This window comes from Lutra lutra, chromosome 1 (genome assembly GCF_902655055.1).
Source record: "Lutra lutra chromosome 1, mLutLut1.2, whole genome shotgun sequence".
NCBI lineage: Eukaryota > Metazoa > Chordata > Mammalia > Carnivora > Mustelidae > Lutra > Lutra lutra.
The window spans coordinates 44,833,868-44,860,095 of record NC_062278.1 but is presented as its reverse complement, the minus strand read 5'-3'; the positions used below and the strand labels follow the sequence as shown (position 1 = coordinate 44,860,095).

At 34.8% G+C, this 26,228-nt stretch overlaps 1 non-coding gene across 1 annotated transcript; it reads left to right on the top strand.

The window, feature by feature from the left end:
- Positions 1 to 22,924: 22,924 nt before the first annotated feature.
- On the top strand, positions 22,925 to 23,031 carry LOC125089706 (U6 spliceosomal RNA). The gene has a single exon (XR_007124029.1). It is a non-coding gene; the product is annotated as a U6 spliceosomal RNA (small nuclear RNA).
- The last annotated feature ends 3,197 nt before the right edge of the window (positions 23,032 to 26,228 follow it).

Here is a 26,228-nt window from a genome sequence, read left to right as displayed (position 1 = left end):
AGGAAACAACACAGGCAAAACCCTGACACTGGAAATAAAACTTCTTTAAAGTACTGAAGATAAGGCAGGGTTACTGGACTGTATGGGAGCAGATGGGTCTCATGGTGGATGATGCTAGGGAAGTTATTAGAATATCATATAAGGACACATAATTTGAGATTTCTCTAAATGTAAAAGTTGGTGACTGAAAGACATGAAGAGAAGGAGAATAATAAACATTTTGCTTTTGTTTTTTTTTAAAGATTTTATTTATTTATTTGACAGACAGAGATCACAGATAGGCAGAGAGGCAAGCAGAGAGAGAGGAGGAAGCAGGCTCCCTGCTGAGCAGAAAGCCTGGTACAGGGCTCGAGGTGAGACTTGATCCCAGGATCCTAGGATCATGACCTGAGCCGAAGGCAGAGGCTTTAACCCACTGAGGCACTCAGGCGCCCCTAAACATTTTTGTTTGAAAAAGATTTCCAAAGTTGATTTTAAAGACTAGATTTAGAAGGAGCAAAAATGGTTGCAAAGAATGCAGTTAGAATACTATTGAAATAGTCTAGGTGAAAGTTGATGGTGATACAGAATAGGGAGATTGTAAGTAAGAAAGATAAACTGGCAGATTTAAGATACGGTTAAGTAGTGAAACTGGCAGAACAATAAGGCAGAATGATTTCTTTTCCCACTTCTCTTTAATCCCACACCCAGATCGTGGATGTTAATACAACTTGACAAAGATTAGCCCAAATCCAACCAGCCAGGGAAGAGAAAACAGCATTTTTCCAGCAGACAGTGATTTTGCTTTTCTCCCAGGTTATAGCCCCATCCGCATAGTATTGAGTGTCCTCATTTCTGAGCAATCTATACTGACTGCTTTTTAGAGGGAAAGCAAGATGATAGGAGGAGCTCGGGAAATCTTCTGTCCAACAATGCATCATATGTTCTCTATTTTTGTCCTTTTCTAGACATCAATTTCTTATTTCTATTTGTTAATTATTCTAAAATATGTACTACTTATCCTTTTTTTTCCCAAAAATAATAAATATGCCTACTACCAATAAGTACGTGTAGGTACTGCTTAAACACTTCACAGATACTAATACAGTTAGTTTATTTCTTGCAGCCACCGAAATGTTAATGCAATTATTTCCCTTATTTGAGAGATAAGGTAACTTGCCCAGATTCCCAGATAAAAATAAATGAAATGTAATCTGAGATAATCTGATACCAAAGCCCATGTTTTTAAATATTACTATACCTGATTAATAGAAGTTAAGAATAAAATCTACAAACTGTGTAGCTCTTACCTGGAAATAAGAGTTACTGTTAAATATGAATCTTAAAGTTTAAATATTTGAGGTATTGTGTGTTTAAAAAAAAACACACAAAATAAACTCTAATTAAATTTCTAAACCACAATTTCATTTTTTAAAATTTTATCTATCAAACTGCCAGTTTATTTTTGGAATTAAATGCTGTGCTGTCAGTAGCGTAGATTAATGCTAATGTTGAAAGCTGAAAAAAATTAAGTCAGAAGTATCATCATCTATCCTGTGGAAAGAAATAAGCTTATTTTTGAAATATTAGCACCTTTAATTAAGTCTAAGATCCATTAGTAAAGTCCTCATTACAAATGTTTCTAGCAGTGATCATTTGCTATTGTGCTAAATACTACTCTTTTGTCACAGATTATTTTTGGTATAATTAACACATTATTAGCCTTTCCTATAATACTCAGTAGGTCACACACATGCACAAAATCACAATGCAGGGCTGTATGGAGAGAAGAAAATGTGAGCTCTTTTGTGAGAGCACGTCTCCAGTGCATGAAAGTTCATCTGGAGCTTGGAGCCAAAACTAAATGGTCACTTGAAATTATAGTTTTCAGGGGCGCCTGGGTGGCTCAGTGGGTTAAGCTGCTGCCTTTGGCTCAGGTCATGATCCCAGGTCCTGGGTTCGAGCCCCACATCGGGCTTTCTGCTCAGCAGGGAGCCTGCTTCCTCCTCTCTCTCTGCCTGCCTCTCTGCTTACTTGTGATTTCTCTCTGTCAAATAAATAAATAAAATCTTTAAAAAAAAAAAAAGAAATTATAGTTTTCAGAGAGTGAAATATTTATGTTGCCTTTTTCGTTTTAGTGAAGAAATGGTAACTGCAGACATTGTGAAATAGTGCCAAGAACTTTGGTTGGAAAGTTAGAAGACTGATCTCTTTTGCTCTTCCACAAAATACTATTTAGGCAGCTCTTCTTTAATATCCATGGATTTCAATTCCTATATTTTTAAAATGAGGGGCTGGATCTAGATGATGTCCAACGCTGATATATTTAGTTATCAGTTAGAGATGTAGCTCTCAGAATAACCACTAAAAGAGTCCTGAGAAGTAATTATAGAATGCAGTTTTAGAGGATGCTTCAATCATGTGATATTCACATGGAAAAAACTTTGCATCAATTAAGGTTATCATTAGCCATAGTTAAAATTGCTTTACATATATTTGTCTTTATATATTTTGAGACCCTATTATCAATTGCCTACACATTTAAAATAAATACTTCCTCCTGGGGAATCGAAATTACTATTTAATAACTCTTTTTGTTTGAAAATTCTTGGTCTTACAGAGAAATCTGCATTAATTTTATATTAATATAACAATACGAGCTTGTTTTTGACATTTATCCAGAAATGCATGTTTTGCAATTTGTATTCAACATTTTTGTTAACTATATTTTTAGCTATGTCTCATATAAGACAAAGTTAGATTTTTTTAAAAAGCAAGTCTCAAAGCAATTGTCTTTTAACTATTATTTAATCTATTTTTATAGTAAATACTCATATATTTGGATGCATGTCTATCACCTATTTTGTGATTTTATTCGTTCTGATATGTTTTTTTTTTCTTTTCTTCTGTTCTCTTTTTGTTTGTTTGTCTTGTTTGTTTTTAAAGATTTTATTTATTTACTTGACAGAGAGAGAGAGAGAGAGCACAAGCAGGGGGGAACAGAAAAAGGAGAAGCAGGCTCCCCAGTGAGCAAGGAGCCTAACACAGGGCTTGAGTCCAGGACCCTGGGATCATCACCTGAGCAGAAGGCAGTTGCCTAACCAGCTGAGCCACCCAGGAGCCCTTCTTGTGTTCTCTTGTATTTGTTAATTTTATTTATCACCCTATCTTTTCCTCAACTAGTTTATTGTACTCAACACTCTTATTAGATATATCCAATAATATTTTTTATTGTTCTTTTCATGGTGAATCTAGATCACTTACCTTGCACATCATTCAGATTTTCCTTAATGTAAATCTGAAAAATATTTTGGTTTTGCCCTTTGTGTTAGTTTTTTAAGGCTACTATAACAAAGAACCACAAACTGGGTGGCTTAAAAAACAGAAGTTTATTATTTCACAAATTTGGGAACTAGAAGTCTGAAACTAATGTACCTGAAGTGTTGGTTCTTTCTAAGTGCTCTGAGGGATGGTTCTGTTCCAGGCCTCTTGGGTTGCCTGTATGTGGCTATCTTCTTCCTCAGTCCCTTGACATACTTTTTATGTGCATCTGTCTCTGGACTTCAGGATTAATTATGGTTTATTCTGAAATCATGTCTGAGAGAGGCTGCATCTGCTTGGCTATATAAAAGGATGATTTCTTTCTACTTTTGCTATCCTCAGCAGATTTTCTATTATGTATATCACATATTTTTTATTGCTTCATTCCATATAAAAAAACTGTTTTCTTTCCCTTGTTCTGTAGAGAAATTTTCTGGGATTTTATTTCCCCAACAATACATATTTAACCTTCTCAGTCTATGTTCCATGTCGGGCATATATATTTTTTCCTTCTCTGTATGCTGCACTATGGAATTTTTTTTATTTTTTCAGTTTTATTGAGATAAAATTAAGATATTATGTAAGTTTAAGGTATATAACATAATAATTTTTACCCTTTTTACTTTATTTTTATTGTTTTTATTTAATTTTTATTTAAATTTTATTTAAATTTATTTAATTTTTATTTAAATTCTAGTTAGTTAACATACAGCATAATATTAGTTTCAGGTGTAAAAATGGTGATTCAACACTTCCATGCAACACCCCATGCTCATCATAATAATTGCTCTCCTTAATCTCCATCACTTATTTAACCCATTCCCACACTCTCCTCCACTCTGGTAACCGTTAGTTTGTTCTCTGTAGTTAAGAGATTATTTCTTGGATTGCCTCTCTCTCTCTCTCTCTCTTTTTTTTTTCCCTTGTTCATTTGTTTTATTTTTTAAATTCTACATGAGTAAAATCATATATTTGTCTTTCTCTGACAAAATTATTTCATTTAACATAATACTCTCTAATTCTATCCATATGTTGTAATGGCAAGATTTCACTCTTTTTATGGCTGAATAATATTCCATTGCATGTGTGTGTATACATATATTTATATATGTGAGTGTGTATATATATACATATACATATATATGTATATGTGTATATATATGTGTGTGTGTGCATATATATATATGGGATATACATATATATGGGATATATATATGGGATATATATATGTATATATACGAGATAGATATATACATGGGATATATATATCCATATATATGTATATATCTCCCATCTTCTTTAGCCATTCATCCATTGTTTCCATTATTTGACTATTGTAGATAATGCTGATCTACCTTTGAAGCCAACCGTTTATCTCTTTGGCTATGTTAGTCTGCTTTAAACCTATCCTTTGAATTTTTTTTTTTCAGTTAGTACCCATATTTGCTTTTGCAATGTATTTTCTTTTCATGGTTGCATTGTGTAGTTATCCTCAAATATTTTCAAGTTGATTTTAATTTTTTAGAAATAGCAAGAATAGTCTCTTCTTCCCTCATACTCTGTTTCTGTTATTTCCAGTATAATTGTTACAGCTCTGTTACTGTACTTTTTTTTTAAGATTTTATTTATTTATTTGACAGACAGAGATCACAAGTAGGCAGAGAGGCAAGCAGGCTCCCTGCTGAGTAGGGAGCCCAATTCGGGGCTGGATCCCAGGATCTGGGATCATGACCTGAGCTGAACGCAGAGGCTTAATCCACTGAGCCACACAGGTGCCCCTGTTACTGTACTTTTTATATACATTTTCAATTCAGCTGTCTAATTTCTTCATGGCTTAGAAATATTTTATGTTAAATTCTTTTTTTTTTGAGAATAATATTTGTGAGAATTCCTTCAGAATTCTGTGAGAATGAAAGTGTATTTCTCAGAGATAATTTTTCTTATTTCCATCAAGAAACCAGAGGCCAATTGGGCAGATACATATTTAATTTACAGCTTCTTTTTCTAATCTCCTGAGTATTAAAAAATTTGGGCTGTGTGATAAATACATTTTACTACAAAAAGTAGCAGATGATAATGTTTCTGAAGGTTAATAATCTGGAAGCAAAATGTTGTCTGGAGCCACAGAGATCTAAGGCTTGACTGGTGCTGGAGAATCTGCTTATAAAAGAACTCGCTCACTTGGCTGTAATATTTCTTGTAACATTTCTATAACATGTACTTCTCCATAGAGCTAATCTCAACATAGAGTTTAACTTCCAGTGTGAGCAATCTGAAAGGGAAGAGGAAAAATCTGGATTTTGAAATCATAGACCATCACTTTCCCTTTATCCTATTTATTAGAAATTACTGAATCTAGCCTATCATCAAGGGAAAGAAATTAGGTTCTATCTCTTAAAAGGAGGAGTATCAAATAATTTATGGGCACATGTACAGTAGATTGTGAGTTCATTTCACTTCTCAGACAGAGTTGTTTTCCTTGCTATGCTCTGTACTAAGACAGGTTTTCTGGCAGTCACTTAAGAAAAGAGAGTGATTGAGGTTGGGCTTAATTTATATTTAGACTGACAGTGTAGCCCTTTGGGATCACTTATTAGACTTTCCCTTTGGTCAGATCCTTGGTTTTGTTGTATTATACTCACATTTTGTTAAATTATTAAAACTACAGCTCACTTCCAACAGTTTGGAAAATGTTCTTAGGCAAAAGCAACATTCCATTTCTGAGTTTCTACCTTCATTTATGTTTATCAAACATTTATATCTCACCAGATCTTCTATGCTTCCAAAATGATTTTGTGTTTTGAATAATCAAGCATTTTTTAACTTTTTATTTTTTAAATAATATTAGAAAAAAAGAAGCTGCTGAAATAATGCAGAGAGACACAGGCCTTCCAGAATAGTGAATAAAGACCTCTATAAATCCACTCCTCCATAATAGCAATGAAAAAAAAAAAGACAAAAATGCAAAATTTAGCTTTTACAGAATTCTGGAAATTAACCAAAGCATGCAGCAATCTGAGACTTATTTATTCAAGAAACATTACTGACCTTAGTAAGAACAGCAGGAATTGTGGTGTTTTAACTTGACTTACTCCCTCAGCATTGACCTACATCCCTAGCCTTGAAAACCAGCAGCCTGAAACCATAGTATAGCTTTGATAACCAGCAGCCTTGCAGCTGCTGGAGGAAGCAGACTACATTTGAAGTTCTTCATAAATTTCCATTTCTAGAGCATTGTCATTATTTGACCTTTCTCCCAATTCCCTGGGAAACCTCATTCACAAATGTTCATGTTATATTGACACGTGAGTATTTCATTTTTTTTTCTCAAAGCAATTGCTAATGGTATTGCATTTTTACCTATAGTTCTTACATGTTTGTTGCTATTATATAGAAATATAATTGGTTTTCATGTGTTGATCTTTTGTTCCAGAGATGTGAGAACTTAGTTATTTGTTCTTAGGGGTTTTTTTGATGGCTCTCAGTTTTGTTTTGTTTTGTTTTAATGTACACAATCAAACATCTGCAAATATGGCAGGTTTTTTTTTTTCAATCTATCTGTCTCTGTTTTTCTTTTCTTGACTTATTGTACTGGCTAAGGCTTATAGATCAATGGAGAAAAATAGAATCTTGAAGTGTACCTGCATATCCTGTTATTTGAAGTCCTACAAATTCCCCAAAACAATGTATGACAAATGAAAACCTTACCTATTAGGGTGCTGGGACAACTGTATAATCACATAGAAAAAGTAAACTTTGACCCTTACCTCACCCTACACAAAAATTATCTTGAACTGAGATTAGAGACCTAAACATAAAAACTAAACATGCAAAGCACCTGGTTATAGAATAGAATAATTCTAGTATTATATTAGAATTAATGAGAATAGTATGTTGTCCATCTTAGGGGAGCAAAAATTTACCTGAGAGGACACAGAAAACATTAACCATCATGGAAACAAATTGATATGTTAGACCTCATCTCATTTTTTTAACTACATAAAAATTTAGCAATAAGAAAATGAATATACAAGACATGATTTGAGAGAAACTGTATATAATACATATGTCTATCAAACGATTTGAATCTGTAAGAACAAGACTAACTCATTAAAAAGGAGACACACAACCTACTTAAAGTAGGCAAAATTTAAATAAAAGTCAAATTTTAAATTCAAAATTAAAAAAAAAGATTTTGAAAGAATGGTTACAAAGAATATATACATGTGGATGATGAGCACATGAAAATGTGCTATTGATAGTCATTAATACACTGAAAAATATCACAATATTTCATATACACTAAAATTGCTAAATTTAAGAATATTGATTTTACCAAATGTTGGTGATACTACATGAATAAGCAAATTTATGATGATAAAAATCAGAATAGTATTTACTTCTGGGGTAGCACAGTCTTGTCTATAAAAGGAAGCAGAAAGAAACTTTCTAGGATAAGGAAAATATTTTATATCCTGATTGAGGCTTGGATTTTGTTGGTGTAAGTTTGACAAAAATCATCATACTCTATCCTTAACACTTGTGTATTTCACTGTATGTAAATTTTACCTCAGTAAAAATAATAATGAAAATATGATCTACACACACATAGCACAAATATCCAATATACACCAATGTGAAGTAAAATTGGCTTTGCTTCAGTTTCTCTTAAAACTGAACTATGGGTATGGGAGACCAGACAATGACGGCATGGCGGTGTGGGGATAGCAACAGGGAATGGCAGCTCTTTCAGTATTCTAAAAGATAGATCAGAGAATCAAAGCTGGAACTATAGGTTCATTAGAGGGAGGTTTTTTTTCTGGTTTAGATTTGGGGGATGGTGCAGATGGTGCAGATTTCCCTGAAGTATCTCTGACCCCTATTTAATTTAGTAAACAAAGTAAAAATAGTTCCTGTGGATAGCAAAAAAGATTTAAAATTGACTAAGAATATAAGTTAACTGTGATCATTAACTAATTTCTTAACTTGAAAATTCCCTTACGGAAGGTTACTTTCTGCTTTTGTTTTTCTCCCTAGCTTAGTCTCTCTGTGCCTACTCACACAAAAATACCATAATCCTTAGTATCATCTATAAAACTATGGGACACTATGTCTATTCTCTGGAGTAGATATGACATGCAGAGTTTACTGATTTTTTTTTATTAACCAGGGTATGCATTTCCCCAAGCTGACTTTTGGGATGCTATAGTACAAAATCTTAGCTAAGCACACTGGAGCTGAAAAGAAAAAGTTAATGGAAAAAACATGGTCACAAATAACATTGGTTTTCCCACTAGTTGTATGAAGGCACCAGCTTCCATCTCTTTTCTTGAATGTTCTCTTCTAGAGCTAAAGTTTCAAACACATCTGGTTTGGAGATATCCAAACTCACTGCTTCCCATGTCCTGATGGAATTGTTAGGTAGAAGTTAGGTATGAACGGTGGAAAGAATGCCAGGAGTGAACTTTCTCCCTTGACCTGAAAGATTTCTGAGTCCCAAGTCTTGTTTAACCTGTTTAAGCTCTATTAGAGAAGGGCTTATGAATAACCTGAGGTCCAAACTCCCCAGCCCCTTAGACCAGAGGGCACAGCTTAGGGTGGGAAGCCCCGGGGATATGGAGCCATTGAAGGGAGAGGGTGACAGCTTAGGAGGGGTGGGTATAAACCACCTGGACTGGGAGGGGCCAAGGGAGAGATGGGAGGTGGAAAAGGTGGCTTGTGCAGTGTCTTGGTTTCCTTCTCCTGAAGGGACTGAGATTTTCTCCAAGGCTCTGTGTGTGTGTGTGTGTGTGTGTGTGTGTGTGTGTGTGTGTGTGTAGGGGTCCCTTTTGATAACTTTGAGGACAGTTGGATAATTCTTAAAGGTTTTACAGAGATCCTCCATGTCCCCTAAGGCAAAGAAAGCCTGTACATGGAGAATTTCACTCCATTTTCCCTGTTGTTTACAAAAGAAATCTAGCTGAAGTAAGGTGTTACAGTTAAGGTTTCCATTTAAAGGCCAAACCTCTCTGTCATCGAAATTATACTGGGCCAGAAGTTGCAGAAAAAGATGAGTCACTTCCTCTTTAAGGTCTCAGGGTCAAAGAGGAACCAGTGGTCTAGGGTGCAACCCAGGGGAACAGAGGAGGAATTGTAGAAGTAGGGTTATCCATCTGTAAGAGACACAACAGGAGAATTAGAGAACATGGTGTCCTGAGGTCTAAGCTCTTGGGGTCAAAAGGAGAGACATCCCTTTCCTATAAGGTTTGTACCAGAACTGTCATGGCAGCCTTCCTCCATTGGGGGGGGTAGGTCTCTACCCGCAATGTAAATACATTATAATGAGTCTAGGGGTAACCATGGGGCAGAGGTAGAAGAGGAGATTTTCTGCACTTGTGGCTCTCAGTCTGTCAGCCCCAACCAATGTCTTGAAAGCCACAAGGTCAGGATGTTGTGTTCTTGGGCTTCTAATGTGTAACCTGTTTATCACCATCCTTGCCTTCCAGCACATGTCTAATTAATTGCCTACTCTATTATTCGCCCCCTCAAAAACCTGGGACTCTGAAATCTTTCAGGCCAACGCATGAAGATTCTTCAGGGCATTCCTTCCACTGCACATTTCTAGCTTCTACCTAACAGCACTTCACTTCCAGCAGTCAGAATACCGTTCCTAACACTAGCATTTCTTTTGTATCTCTCTTACTCTGCTCTACTGAGAATGGATTTCTTGAACTTGTTGCAGTAAACTGTGACTTCTAAAATATTTTCTTATCGCAGTATTCAATTTGCTTGATTTTAAATGGTCTTTTGTAGGACTATAGTGTATTTGGAAGAAAAAAAAGATACTGAAGCTGACGTTTACCCAAAAACTATTAATCAATAATCATCATTCAGCATTTTCTGAATTAACATTTTTAAAGTGTCCTTCATTTGTTAGAGATAGACAAAAATGCTGCCTGAAAGTGAACTTTTATTGTTGTTTTTGGTTTGTTTCTCCCATCTGAACCATTATCACTGATGTTTTCAATTCAAGAAAATTTTATCCAACTTTGATTTGACAAGGTTTTTTGTTGTGTTTTGTTTTCCAAATCTGTTTGTCTTTGACTTCTGAAACAAGTTATTTAGGAAAGTATTAACACTTTACTTTTAATTAGAAAGTTGCAGGCATGGGATGTATTTTATACAAGTTGGTGTCTACTGGTCAAATAGACATGCTGACGATATATTACATCTGTAGTAGCATGGCATTATTTCAAATATGTCAAATATACTGCAACCCTGTGATATCTGTGCAATTATATTTTGGGTTTTATGTAAAATGTCCCTAGGATTTACATATATTCTGTTGTATTTGATCTACCATAGATTTAAATAAATACTTTATTGATTTGGGAAGGGTAATGATACAAGTGCCCATGTAATTATCAAACTAATCAGTGGTAACACAACTTAATACTACTTGGAACTTAAAGACATATAAATAAGGAAAGCTTTTTTACTTTAACAGGGGGTTTATGGTTTTAAAAATTGTGTAATCACTGTTAATCCATAACATATCTACTAAAGTGCATAAGTCATACAACATCACCTACAAGCCCCTCTCCTGAAGGTAGAAGTTTAAATCAACTGTCACATACTTAATTATAAGTTCAGAGGTAATTCACTCAATTTTTACCACACACAGTTTAAAGGCTTAAGCAATTTTGTATGAAGAAAGCCACATCCTATGGAACAGTGCCCAGTGTCTAGGTTAATCACAACGGTGGCCTCTTTGGAGTGAGAAAGATTACAGAGTCATTTGGTTATAACACAGAACATTAGTGTTTTGATTCAGATGAAATGCGAGTCCAATTATACCTCTCAAAATTCAATAATCATGTAAAAACTGATGATGTGTAAGATGATGAGAAATAAAGTTAACAAAATATATTATCATGTTCAGGTTTAAATACTACTTAAGAAATAACTACATAGAGTTTATTATCAAGAAAGTACCTTGGTAATACAAGAAAGTGACTGTGTAGGTATAAATTGGGTATTGAGATAACTAGCACTACGGAATTCCCCTGGGTGTTACATATTTCACCCAGGCTTTGGAACTGACAGGAAACATGAATGAGTCAAAAGAGGACATGAAGGAAAAGGTGTTTGGTAATTTATATAATTATAGATAGCAAAACACACTAGTGGAAGGACATCTAGAGATCTGAAGACTTGTTACTTCTGCTGACATGTTTCTTCTCCCACCGACTCTGTCAGTTCTGGGTAGTTAAAAATCTTTTAGATCTATATCCTCAACACCTAATCTATTCTACAAATCAGTAGGTTGTTTGGGGAAACCCCAGGATAGGAAAATCTCACTCTTCTGCCATGCTGCATGAATCTGCCTGAGATAAGACCAATCCAAGCATCCTATTGCTGAGAGTGACAGCCTTGCTTTTATTATCATGGAAATTAGTCATGCCAGGCAATGGGGCACCAATATGAGTCAATAAACATGGCTTGTTTGTAGAGATGTTATTTTTTTCCGATGACATCACTATCTCACTGTGTTATATTTTAAAATACTAATGACAGGGACATCTGGGTGGCTCATTCGGTTAAGCCTCTGCCTTTGGGCAGGTCACGATCCCAGGGTCCTGAGATCTGATCCCCGCATCGGATTCCTTGTTCAGAGGGGACACTGCTTTTCCCTCTCATTCATGCTCTCTCTTGCTATCTCTATCTCTCTCTCAAATAAATAAAATAAAATAAAATAAAATGTATAATACTAATGACAATTTCAAAATCTAATACAAAACTTAAAATTATAGAGCTTTATTTGAAATATGTGCGTCTTGCCTTTGCTTACATTTCAAAAAGAATGTCAGTTTTCTCTTGTGTCAATTTGCTGCTAAATAAATATTTCCCCCCCCTTTTTTTTGGTAACCAGAACTGTAGGAATATCACTCTTTAAGGTATAAAAATCCCCTTTTTTATTATACAAATATTTAAGACATATTAAAGCAATACACTATAGAAATGTAATTTAGGAATAATCTTGCATTTACTTCATACCACTGTCAGAATAATTTGGGGTGCCAGGAGATTGAGCATTTCCATGTGGGTGTAAGAAGGACCAGCAGTAAAGTCTGATTTTAAGTTGGCATTGGTCTAATTCAGAATTTATAGCCCTTCAACCTTGTTTTAGGCTGATATTTATCTCTATGAGCTCTATTAGGAAAGGATTTGTTAATCAAATTAATAGTATACATAAAATGAAATACTATTTCAAACTACTTAAGATAATAAGTATTTTAGAGCTCTTAAAGCACTTTTGAAGCTCACATTTTCTATCAAATAATTGAAATGCTAATCATAAATTCTTATTTAAGCAGTAAAACAGTTTCCCCAAGGGACTCTACAAAGTAAGGATTCTTCCCAAGATGTACAGTATAAACTTGATAGTGTTAAATTAAAAATGTATTAAAAAAACCCTATAATCCAGGTTTTATACCAATTCAGAAAGGAATTTTCTCCAATTTTTAAATTAAGTCTTTATTATGTTGTCAAATGAAACAATTATGTATACACACATATTAAATGAAACTATTATGTATACATACATATTTAAGTTTTTTTTTTAATTTTGTGTTTGATTTGATGTGATTGAATTGACCTTGGTGTTTTATAGTATTATAGTATAGGACATGATACTTATGATGCTGAAATACATTTTTAAAAATAGAATAATCTTGCCAAGACATTTTAGTCTCAGAAGTAACAGACTAATACTATTCTCTTCATTTGCCCAAGTGAAGTTGCAGATTAGTTATAACCTGTAACCGTTAGTTAAAAAGCAATACCAGCACAGCAAATGCAACATGTCATATCCAGTAAAAATCAAGAATAATGAAAAATCATTTAACAATAAATTATATGATATAATTCTGAGTGGTTTCCAACTGAGTGGCAAGATTTTTATGTATTATGAATATATATTGAAATAAACAGGAGAAGTTAAATGTGTGGTCATAGAAACATTTGACTGAATTATGGAAGTGGGAAGATGAGATGGAAAGTGAAGAAGGCATTTTAGATTCTAGTCGATAGTATGACAGGTCCCTTTCTATAAAGTTATTAGCACAGAGAGGGCTCTATCAATCATAATCAGTATTTGATATTACAGCAGACATAGTCTCTCCCTCAAGAACTGATAAAAAATAAGACCATTTTACTAATAAATCCTTTGTTGCAATATATTTTTCATGATTATAGTTTGAAATTTATAGACTATACATACAGAATTGTATTGTATATTCTAACAAATACATTATACATTCTTCTGGGAAAGGGAGTGACTAGATGGTGTTACATATTTTACTATAATAGCAGAACACATATTTGATTTTATACTACTTTTTACTCTTAAATATTGTTTCTAATCTCCACACTTGTTAAAAGAGTATCAAATACATGAGTTTATTTAAGCCCGTTTTTTGTGTCTTTTTTACATTTAATTTTATTGTTTCAGTGTTCTAAGATTCATTGTTTATGCACCCCACCCAATGCTCCATGCAATACATGCCTTCCTTAATACCCACCACCAGGTTCACTTATCTCCCTAAGCCCCGCTTCCAAAACGCTGTTTGTTTCTCAGAGTCCACAGTCTCTCATGGTTGGTCTCCCCCTCTGATTTCCCCCAATTCACTTTTCTTTTTCTTCTCCTAATGTCCTCCTTGTTATTCCTTATGCTCCATAAGTAAGTGAAACAATAGAAGAAATGGAACAGGTGAGAGTTGGGACAAGACATAAGAGAAGTGGTGGTGGTGGTATTTAAGGCCTAGGGAGAAAGTACTGTATGGAAAGAAGAACACATGGATGGTTAAGTGGTCACTCAGGCCCTCAGGTCAGTAGGCTGAGAGTCAGCAAGCCCACTTCTTCCTTCAATCAGTAACACCATGACCCAACCCCTTTCCATTCTAAGTGGGGTCAGTCCTTGCCCCAGGTCATTTCTTCTGTCATATGACACATGTGGGAGTAGGAGGTCCTCTGCATTATAACTGTAGCAGCCTCGGGATTCCAATATCTGTCAGTTATTAGATTCTAAACGGCTGAAAAGGGGTTTCTTGTGCCTGTATTCACTGGTGTTTCTAGATTGCTGGGTTCTTCAGCTCCAAATCTGGGATACGTGAGGCACAACCCGCCCTCCCCCACCAGTACTCACTTTTTTGATATTGTTTGGATCTCAACAGCCAGTTTTCTTTCTACTTTTCAGAGTCCTGAATTCTTAAATGTGTGTGGAGATCAGGGAAGACTCTTCATCTCTAATATATGAGAACTCCTAGCCTAAAATGTCACCACATTACCATTTATTTGGGTCGAGGCACCCGGGTAGCTCAGTCATTATGCGGCTGCCTTCGACTCAGGTCATGATCCCAGGGTCCTGGGAGCCCCACATCAGGCTCCTTGCTCTTCTAGAAGTTTGCTTCTTCCTCTCCCACTCCCCCAGCTGTGTTCCCTCTCTAACTGTGTCTCTTTCTGTCAAGTAAATAAAATCTAAACCACACACACACGACACAAACACATTTATTTGGGTTAAAAGATGGAGCCAATTCAACATGCACTTCTTAGTAGAAATCACCGGTTACCTTACAGAAACAATTCATTGTCTTTGTGTATCCATCTACTCTTTACTTGTTATGCTCCCACTACGAGGGGCTTTTTTAGTGTCTTGAACCAACTGAATTCCTTCTTAAACAACCATCTTTCCAAATATTCTCTGTACTGGTGTTTTGTCTCTGCTTGCTTAGCTGGCAAACTTCTCACTTATCAAAGGTTAGGTGAGCAATCCTCCTAGTGAATTCTTCCCTTGTTCCCAATGCTTCAATTCCCCTATGATGCTCTCACTTTACGAATAGCTATATTATTAAATATTATTTTAATGGAATTTTTAAAATATCAAGTTTTTCATTGTTACTGTTTTACATATATTTTAATACATATGTAGATTTGAAATCATATGTAATTTCACCACCCTACAAATAATAAGTATTCCATTAAAAAAAAAAAAAGAAAAACTACAAATGTCTTGGAATTGGCAAATCATCGACGAATATTTTTTAATCTATTTTGATTCTTACTCATAATGAACCTTGATTCTGATTCCTTTTTTTTTAAAGAATTTATTTATTTATTTGACAGAAAGAGATCACAAGTAGGCAGAGAGGCAGGCAGAGAGAGAGAAAGGAGGAAGCAGGCTCCCTGCAGAGCAGAGAGCCCGATATGGGGCTCGATCCCAGGGCCCTGAGATCATAACCTGAGCGAAAGGCAGAGGCTTAACCCACTGAACCACCCAGGTGCCCTGATTCTGATTCTTTTAAATAAGAGGTAAATATATGGAAAATGCTAAAAACTATGCAGATGTTCAGTTTATTTCCCATATATTTCTTTATTATACTTTGTTACAAAAATATACACTTTCTTGTTTAGTCATAAGGTATCTTGTTGAAAAAATCCAAACATAATCATATATCAGATTCAAAATTTGACTTTGTGATGGAAAAATTTACTTAACTTCTATGAGCCCTTTTATTCCAATTACAAATTACTGTTATTTCTTCTTATTAAGTTGATATGGCATATGAAATATATATAAAAAAGTAGAGCAAAGTAACAAGGCAGTAAATAACATGCAGTGATATTGCTTTACTCTATATGTTATTTTATATGTAATTTTTTTTCCTAACTATAAACAAGGAAACTGATAATGACTCTTCATTCCTGGGTCTTTTGCAACCAACACAGATGTCTATATAGTAAGTTAATTTATGCTATCTGGAAAAGTTAAACTCAAAACTAATATTAACAGAGGTAATATTAGGAATTATGGAAGAATTCCTCATGACAACAAATAAAGAGTAGTTGTAAGGCATCAAGGAGGGTTTTTTCTCCCCTTATCTTTGGTACATGTCTGTTTTATGCCTGGTTAAATAGTACCCAGTTTCACAATGATCATTCCCCAAATATTAATAAGTATTTTGATTAAACTGTAAAACAGTGAAATGAAAAAGTAAGTTTTAGTGTGAAGATCTAAGCAGAATGTTTGGCAAGGTAAAAGGGGGATGTGATTTAAAAAATAAGCTTCATTTCGTACTATATTTTTATTCTGCATGGGATTAGATTGTACAGTGCATTTATATGATGATGATGATTATAGATATGTAACAGTTTCTTTTGAGTATCTTTTGGCAAAAGATCTGGAGCTGAGGTAGGAAATCCAGCAGGGTAGTATATAGAAGTTGATTCTGAGTTATTAAGAAGATAAAAGGAAGACAGTACATTCCATCTCCTAACCTTCTACATATGGCCAATTAAATACATTTCTTAATTGCAAGATCTTCATAGTAATTTTCATGAAAGAAATAAAGCAGCCAAATAATCTCCCTTTCTTGTCCTCAAAGGAGCATTCCTTCTTGGCCTGGGTATCTTCATTTTGCATAGATGTGGATGACAATAGTAGTGAATTAACACAGTTTATGACTTGTTCGTTGCTGGGCTTAGCTTTCAGTTAGTATTTTCAAGGAAGAAATCAAGTGTGGCAAAATGACCAAGCTAATATGATGTTTGCACTAATTATGTTAGTTTTATAGGTATCAGTAAGCTTCAATAATTAAAGATAAATGAGGAAGAGATACCTTCTTTCCTAAGAGTTCACTACCAGGTAACAGATTAAAATAAAGCAAATACAAGACTGATTTTTTAAAAAATGAATTTAACCACTTATTAAAAAGCAGTTGAGATTCACATGTGTGATCATGCACATGTGCACACACACACACACACACACACACACTCCTTCACCAGAACCCTACAGTCTCATCCAGAAGCTCCTTTTACTCACATACTCTGTCCTATCAGACATTGCTAAACATCTAGCCAAAATGAATAAATAAATAAAGCTTTGCTTAAGGCAAAAAGTTTTAATGGTAAAATTCAGTGAAACCTTATTTGAATTATATGATAGTCTCTGAATAGGGGATGACCCTGGAGAGAAGGCTTATCTTAGATGGAGAATGATTCCCATGGATGGACTAGTTGTATGCCCTCAGTAGCCAATAATCCCAGCAGCTGGGACATGAGTGCCTCCGTCCTGAAGGGGAATCTAGGTGGAACATGACAATATTCACTACAGCCTACATTTTGTACTTCTTGAATCCACTTATAATATATTCACTTATAGTAAATCGAATACATCTGGGAAGGCATCTTCAAGGCATTTTTGGGCAGTCTCTTTTTCTGGAAAAACTTTTCTAAAAAAGTTAATGGAAAAAACTACAGTCCTCACTGCTTTGGGTGCTTTCAAGATAATTATTATATTTTCCCTCTATATCAAATCTAAATTCCCCTGAATCTAATCTAGATCAGCAGGGTCATCTAAGTGGTTTATCTAGTGGAGTGACCTGGACATTCATCTCTGTGGAGTCTGATCACCAGCCCCTTCTCATGCTATGACCGTTGCATGCAGTGATTTAAATTTAAATTAAAGGGACTACCAAGAGATGGCTCTGAAGCTCACTTAGATGAATGATGTCCTGGGAGATGTTTAACAACTAACTCTCTGGAAGAAAGAAAATAAAAGCCTCACTTTGAAGCGTTTTCTGATTTCTATAGTGAGATATTCCAACCATGACTGGTTTTGAGCTATCGATATTGTATGACTGAGCAAGGAATTGGGAAGAGAAGTGGATAATAGGCTCTGATGCACAGGTTTGTAGAGCCTATACTAGCACACCACTACCTTGATGCCAAGTATATTCCTCTCTGTCCTGCTGGATAGCAGCAGCTGTACTTCCTCCTGATGATCGGTCAATAGTCTGCCAGGGTGATGTCTCCTTTCCCTGTCTGTTGGTCCATTGACACAGAGTCCAATTAATTGGGTGGCAGCCATAGCATAAAGTTTAATTCTTGATCTGTCACTAATGGAAGAGATTTCCCTCTGGGAAATAGAACCTTTAAATCTTCTTACTCCAGAATGCAAGGACAAGAAGCAGCACTCCCTTCACCCCACCTCCACTGACAGTGCATCACAAGGAGTAATGGTAGGCAGAACCTCTTTCTCTTTAATCCCTCAGTTATCAGCCCTTGTATTCTACCTTTGTGGACACAGTACCATTAAGTCCCCACTGATGATAACAACAGATCCTCCCAATTAATCATCTCCAAGCTGGCTCAACAGCAATGTCATCAAAGGCTGTTTGATTGCTCTTTCAGACCGCAGCTTTTTGGAGATGCAGCATGGGACAAAAGTAGTTCCCATACTCGTGTATATAACACCATACCTCCCTTTTTAAAAAGTTTCCTTGCTCTATAGTTATGTTATGCAAGATCCCTTGTCAGGAGACCAAATACTCTGTAAGCTCTCAGATTGTTGTATTGTCAGAAGAACTGTGGGAAGGAAAGTCAAATCTGTACCTAGAATGTATTAATTTCAGTCAGAATGAATCACACTGCCCCTTCCAGTGTGGAATGGATGCAATATAATTAACTCATTATCAAAGGGCACCTTGATCTCTTTGAGAAACTGAATTGGCAGTTTGCTCTTAGTCTTTGTTGTTGGCACGTGTGGCAGTGGACAATAGTGTAGTTAGATAAGACTTGGTGACTAGGCTGTTAAGGTTATGCATATCCTCCACTTCTGTTTCCAAAACTGCATTCATGAACCCATGTACCAGCCTGGGGTGGTCAGTGACCGGTGGCTGATGGCAAGTAGCTGAATCATTCTGTCTACTTGGTTGTTTAGTGGCTCTCCTATGGTAGATGCGCACTGGTGGTGACAAAAAGATTATTGAAGAACAATTAAGTTCACATATATACCTACATTAAAAAACAAGCAAACAAAAAAACAACAAAAACTGACAGCCAAACTCTTTTTAAAACTTCATAGGTCCAAAGTACTAACAATTGGAAACATCCCTCCAAATTAAGCATATCAAATAAACCTATATTACAGACTAAGGATATTTCTGCTGGAAAGTGTTAAAACTATTTTTCTAATTTTGCTTCTGAAATCACTTGAATACAAGTAAAATTATATTCCAGTTTATTAACATTTTGGCCGCCATTTTGAATAATCAGAAATTATTTCAAAATTGCAACAACAAAGTTAAAATTGGTTTTCAAATATACGGATGTGCTTAGGGTGTCTGGGTTTCTCAGTTGTTTAAGGGGCAGACTCTCGGTTTTGCCTCAGGTCATGATCTCAGGGTCCTGGGATAGAGCCCTGCATCAGGCTCTGTGCTCAGCAAGGAGTCTGCTAGAGATTCTGTCTCTTCCTCTGCCCTGCCCCCTGCTTATGCTCTCTCTCTCAAATAAATAAATACACACACACACACACACACACAAATGTGCTTAAAAAATGAAAGTAATGCTTTTTTTATCATGTTACTTTTTGTAGTCTTTTCATGTTTTACATTATTTTGGTTATTAAACTACTTTTTTTGTATTCTAGAGAACATAATTTATTTTTCAAGTTCTAAACACTTTCCTTGTTATTTTTTGTTTTAGAAGGGCATGAGTAGCTAACTCAGAGTCCCTCTGTCCTGTGTGATTCACAAGCAAATTGTCCTGTTTGCGATGATCATGACCTTCTCTCCAATTTATTCTTTTCCTCTCAGTAATTATTTACACTTTATTAATAATGAGAAATTTTCCATCTTTTAACTTTTCAGGCTTTTTGTTTTCTATGTAATATTAAATATATTGTAATGGAAGTTTGACTTGGCAAATTTACTAAATCTGCATTTTCCTTTAGAAAAAAAACCCTTATAAGTTCCAAAAAGTGATCCCTAATAAATGCAGTTGGAGAATAATTCACTTCAGTATTCTACTGGTTTCTGAAGTTGGTCACTCCTTATTCACTAGTCTTGAGGTTTCTCTATTTGTGAGAATAAATGTACTCAAAAGTAGGGAGATTTGCTGCAAAAATAGAGTGGGTCTGCTCCCAATTCCTTCTCCCTTTGACTTATCATTTGTAGGTGCCATTATGATATAGGTTTGTTGATAGAATTCCTCTGGATGACCTATAGCATATGTGAAGATTTTCACATATATTATACAACTCTCAATAAAACTGTCTCTAACACAATAAACCATATATTGCTCATGTTCTGAAAATGCAAAGATGAATAGGACTATTATATAAGAAGAGTTTACTTTGGGGATCAATAGCAATGACAAAAATATAAATATCCTATACCTGTGTACTTCAAATAACAGTTTGTGTGGTTAATCAGTAACACCAAAATATACAAATTAAATAATTGGGAATTACTACACTATTATGTCTTTATTCCTTCTATTATTACTACTCTACCTATCTCTATATATACATTATATATACAGATTTATATATAGAGAGATTTTATATATATAAAATCCATACCTCTTACAGACTTTTATGGTGCTTATGATGACTGGAATAGGGGAAAAATATCCTTTTAGATACCATGTCTGCTTGGCTATAATAAGAACTTTCATTCTTTTATGACAGAAGGAAGGTTTTTGTCTTCCAATTGTTTGGGCACTAAAAGATAAAAAAGTTAAAACTAGGGCAGATTAGTAATGGAAAAAATTAGTGTTTTAACCTAACAAGATTTATCTTGTGGATGATTAATAAAAAGTATGTATGTCCTTAACTACTATTCCATGTCCATGCCAGGGGAAAGCATTAGAGTCTTGTACTGAACACAGAAGAATCTATTTGATATGGTTAGTACAAGAACTGGAGCTTTCCATATACATGCCTGTAGAGCTTTGGGGTTATAAAGCAGCACTTAACCGGGAGCAACAAACTATAGACTCTTCAAAAGCTTCTCTACTTAAAAGGATGAAAGAACAGTATATGGGCCTATAGAAATATCACCTTTTGTACAATTCATATTATAGCCAACAGACTTTTTAAATTCTGGGTAATTAATTTAATTACTCTATTTCAATTTTAACATTCAGAATGTTTTTATTAGAATGGCATTGTTTTGTCATTTATTCATGTATTTCTTCTACAGTCAAAATAAATTTAAAAAGCAATTATTTGATATCTTTCATATATGAAAGCCATGAATTGTGTTCTAGGAGGATAATAAAAATGAAAAAACTCAGTTCTATCACTTATAATGTTAATAATAGAGTAGAAATTAAACAGTAGACTGAATTGATAGTAATATAATTAAAAATATGATGTATATCATGAATAAAAAACCATAGGAAGTTGAAAAGGAAGAATGACTCAAGACTGAAGTAAATAATAAAGCTATAAATAAAGAAAGGGTGATTTAATCTCATTAATTTTAAAATAAAGGTTAAGTTAATCTTCCATTAAATAATGGAATCATTTTTTTTCAACTGTAAAGATGTTCTAAGTGCAAATTAAAAAAAAAAAAAAGTAAGTAATGGTTGAACACTGACTACCAGGAGAGAAGAAGGGGGGAACAGTTAATACTATATTAAGGATTTATCTGTATTTAGTAGGACTTGGGAAAGCACTGAAATATTTGAAGACAAAAAAAATGTTCTTTTACATGTCACAAACATTTGTTGAAAAACTATCACAAAGTATATTCTTTTTTTTTTTTTTTCTTGAAGATGGGTAAGAGCTAAAAGTGACCTGCTCCATAAGAAAATTTTTCTATAGTAAGGCTAGTAAGGTAGTAAGGCTAATAGATTTCACAGACAACCATAGTATATGACACATGACAATTCTCATAAGAGAAACACAAAGACACTTGAGTGGAAGAATCAGAAAAAGCTTTTGAAGGATGTATCTTTCAGATAAATGTTTGCAGATTTTAAAAGTTGACGAAAGGTAGAGACAGGTGGTATATTTCAGGTCTGGGTAATAATCTGTACAAACTAGCATGGGGATAAATTCATGGGATGATTAATAGTCACCAGTTCTATATTAGACCAGAGGCTCTGTGCAGAGTACAAGAAGGCAGCAAATTTGTAAATTGGGATGTAGCCATACTGTAGATTTATTTACAGGGCGATTTGGATTGAATTCCATTATTGTGAAATGAGAAGTCACTGACAGTTTGTAACTGTAACTTAATCTGTAATCAGAAAAGTTAAAGATCAAAGAATAAATTAGAGTTTGTTGAATTCTCATTGAAAATGATAAAGCTGAATCACAAAAGTTTCCTCTTCCAAAACATAATGAATCAATAAAAAAAAATAGTAATACCACTATTATCACCAGTAGCTATGAATATCTGCTGAATTTTTTTAGAACTTATTTTAAGAAATACTGAAAAGAGAAAAGAAAGAGAACATTTAACTTAATTAAGAAGTTATTATATAATGTCTTGGCAGAAGGGTAAGGAAGACAGTTTACATTGAAAAGAAAACAGTCCAAACTTTAAAAAAAAAAAAGTGCAAAGGAAAAAATAAACTTCAATAATGGACTAACAGATCAAAAAAACGGATACAGTAATAAAGAGAATTACTACAATGGAAAATTAAATCAGTGATGGTAAGTGAACTTCTTCCAGTGTACAGAAGAAAGGGTGACTAAAGATAAAAGCTAAGAAAGCATTTGACCTATATGCAGGGAAACAATGCAGCTTAAAGATTTTTAGGAGGGTAAAGAATTTTAAAAAAGAAAACAACAGTGCTTGCTTCAGCAGCACATATTCTTAAATTGGAACAATGCAGAGAACATTAGCGTGGTCTTTGTACAAGGATGACATGTGAATTCATGAAGTATTCCAAATTTTTCTACAAACAGAATTGCCATGTGATCCAGTAATTTGACTACTGAGTATTTATCCAAAGAAAAGATAAACACTAATTCAAGAAGATGTATGCCCTCTTTTATTTATTGCAGCATTATTTGAAATAATCAAGATATGGAAACAGCCCAGGTGTCCATCAACCGATGAATGGATGAAGAAGAAGTGATATATACACATATATATTATAAGACTCAGCCATTAAAAAGAATGAAATCTTGCCATTTTCAATAATATGGATGGACCTAGTGGGTATAATGCTAAGTAAAATAAGTCAGTCAGAGAAAGCAAATACTATATGATTTCACTCATATGTGAAATTTATGAAAGAAAACATAAATAGGGCACCAAGGTGGCTCAGTCAATTAAGTGGCTGCTTTGGCTCAGGTCATGATCCTGGAGTCCTGGGTTTGAGTTCCGTGTTGGGCTCCCTGCTCAGCTTCTCCCTCTGTCCCTCATCTCCCTCTCATGCTCTCTCTCACTCTCTCTCTCTCTCTCTAAAATGAATAAATAAAATCTTTAAAAATAAAAAAACACATAAGTAAAGAGAAAAAGGAAACAAACAAAAAAGCCAAACTTAAATACAGAGAACAAACTGGTTACCAGAGGGAGATGGGCAGGTGGGGGGGATGGGTGAAATAGGTGATGGGGATTAAAAGTACACTTATCTTCATGACCACTGAGAAATTCATAGAAATGTTGAATCAGTTATATTTTACACCTGAAACTAATATAATTCTGTATGTTAATTATACTTGAATAAAAAAATAAAAGAACAAAATGATCAATTATAACAGAAGGAAAAATCAAGGATTTAAAGAAATTTTCCTGATATAAAGCAGAGGCTGAAATGGAGAAGGGAAAAAAGATTTATAAACATGCAGGCTAATTGTCAACAAAGTATCAAAAACTAAGTGATCACTTCAAATGACAAGGGAGGGGCAGTAACAATTTTCCACCAACTGTATTATGATTCAATTCTCTTTTATATGTGAAAACAAAACAAGGATGTTTTTAAGATATGTAGGGCTTCAGAAAACATCCTACACACAGAAACAGGTAAGTTCTTTGAACTCACAGGCAATATCTATCTTAATCATGTCATCATCTGCGACTGGTGGGGAGGCTAATAAATAATGCTCTCTACGTCCCTTTTATTGTATGTTTCTGGAGTTTTATATTTTCTATCGGTTATGCTGCATTCTGTAGCAATAGATAGCTGATACAAAGTAAATGTATATTATTTCAGATGGTGATATTTTCCAGGAACAGAATGAAGCAGGACTATGGGGACAGGGAATGCTGGAGCAGGGAAAGGTTTATTTTGTAGAGTGTGGCCAGGAAAAGTGAAATAGGTGAATGACATTTGAGTAGAAATATGAAGAAAGAATTCCAACCATGATAGCTTAAATGTTCCCCTCAGCTTGGCGAAATATTAGGCTTCTCTCTGCCTCTAAGTCCCTGAACTGCCCTTTCTTAGAGCATATACTTCAGAAAACTTGTAATTGTAAATCTTTTCATTGCCACTTTGAGATGCAAATCTTTTTCAAAAGCTTCTTGCCAGTTTTACAACCCAAGCCTGTCTCTCTCAAGGACCTGGACACCATCTCTTTGACATGTAATCAAGGAAAAAAGTACTCCTCTCTCTCAGTTTCTGAGAGAGGATCAGAGACTAACTTTGCAAGGTATCTTGCACCAAGTTACAAAACCATGTCCTGTCAGGAAGATGGTAGAAAGTTTACTTTTAAAGGCTCTATTTGATCTGCATGTAGACATGCTTATATTGGTATTTAAAAACCAGTGCTAAATCTAAGTTTATAGTAATTCTTAAAATGTACTGTTTATTTCTTAGTGTCAGGAATGTGATACTAAGATGTGAAAGTACTTTTCTTACAAGGTTAAAACTCCAAAATAAGGCCCGTAACATTAGGGGGAGGAAAAAAAAACAACAACCCAACTTTTTGAGGATAGGCTCAACCAGTAAGCATTGTGGTGTTGGTGCTGTTGGTGGGGGAGGGGGTCTGTGACTTAAACTGTCTCTCCACATAACTTTACATAAAAACAATAAATAAACAAAAAATAAAAATAAAAACAAGTGAAGGCAGCTATTGGGACAGGATAGATTTTTAATTAATCTGAGACATTCATAGGAAACTATAGTTAAGTTTGGGTCCAGGTTAAAAGCAGACATATAGGGCAATTATTTTGGAAGAAAGTAAGAAAGGTGGAAATGATTAGAACTTGAGGTGCTTTGCAGAAGACAGAGGCAGATTATATGTGAAATCTTCTGGGCAGGAGAGTCTCCAGCATTTGGAATAGTTGAGAGAATGAATTAAAGGTATTGGAAAGTAGAAGAGGGTATGAAGGGGAGGGAGTCACTGAGAGAAATATTTATTGCTTGGTGGTGTTACGTTTTTCTCTGAGGAAAACCCCCCAAAACAAAAAGCTTACTTTCAATGTAGCACATTAAACCAGTCAACATATTTACCATGTTTCCACTATCAAAGTGTCTATTGGGGTCATATCAATACCACTCTGCATATTATTTTCCTCGATTTTATTTCCTTTTTATTAAGTAATTGGCTTTCTCTCATGATATAGTATAGCATTCATCGAATATTATATAATTTCAAAAAATCTATGTGGTTGTTTCTCCCAGCATCAGGTTACAGATGTCTTGAAATGACATGAACAGCTTCAGGTAATCAGAATAATTATTGGATCTAGATTTAGTTTAGGCCTTACTTACTGTGCATGTTCTTGCCCTGCTTTCTGGGCTGGAGCAACTATCCTAAAAGAAACAAAAGATACCTAGCGACAGTTTGTGCTGTGGGATGGAGGATAGTAGAAGAGTCCCTTGGAGCAGGTACTCCTAGGTACAATTTATTGGGCTAATGGTGATCTGACAGATGTCTCCCAGCTACTATGAGTAGTAGCTTCTAAAGACTTCTGGTCATTTTTCTCAGCTGATGAAAACCACATAAACTGGAAATATATCCCCTCTATCCCTCCCAGGACAGCCTATTGCCAATGAGGAATGGGTACATGGGTTATAATTCTAACACTCTTGCCTCATGGGGAGGGAGGAACTCTGTGGCGCTTATGGTTGAGTCTTCTTGTGGGTCAGACTAGGGCTGCTGATTCCATCACTCTCATCTCCTTCTCCTTCTGTAGCCTGCTCTA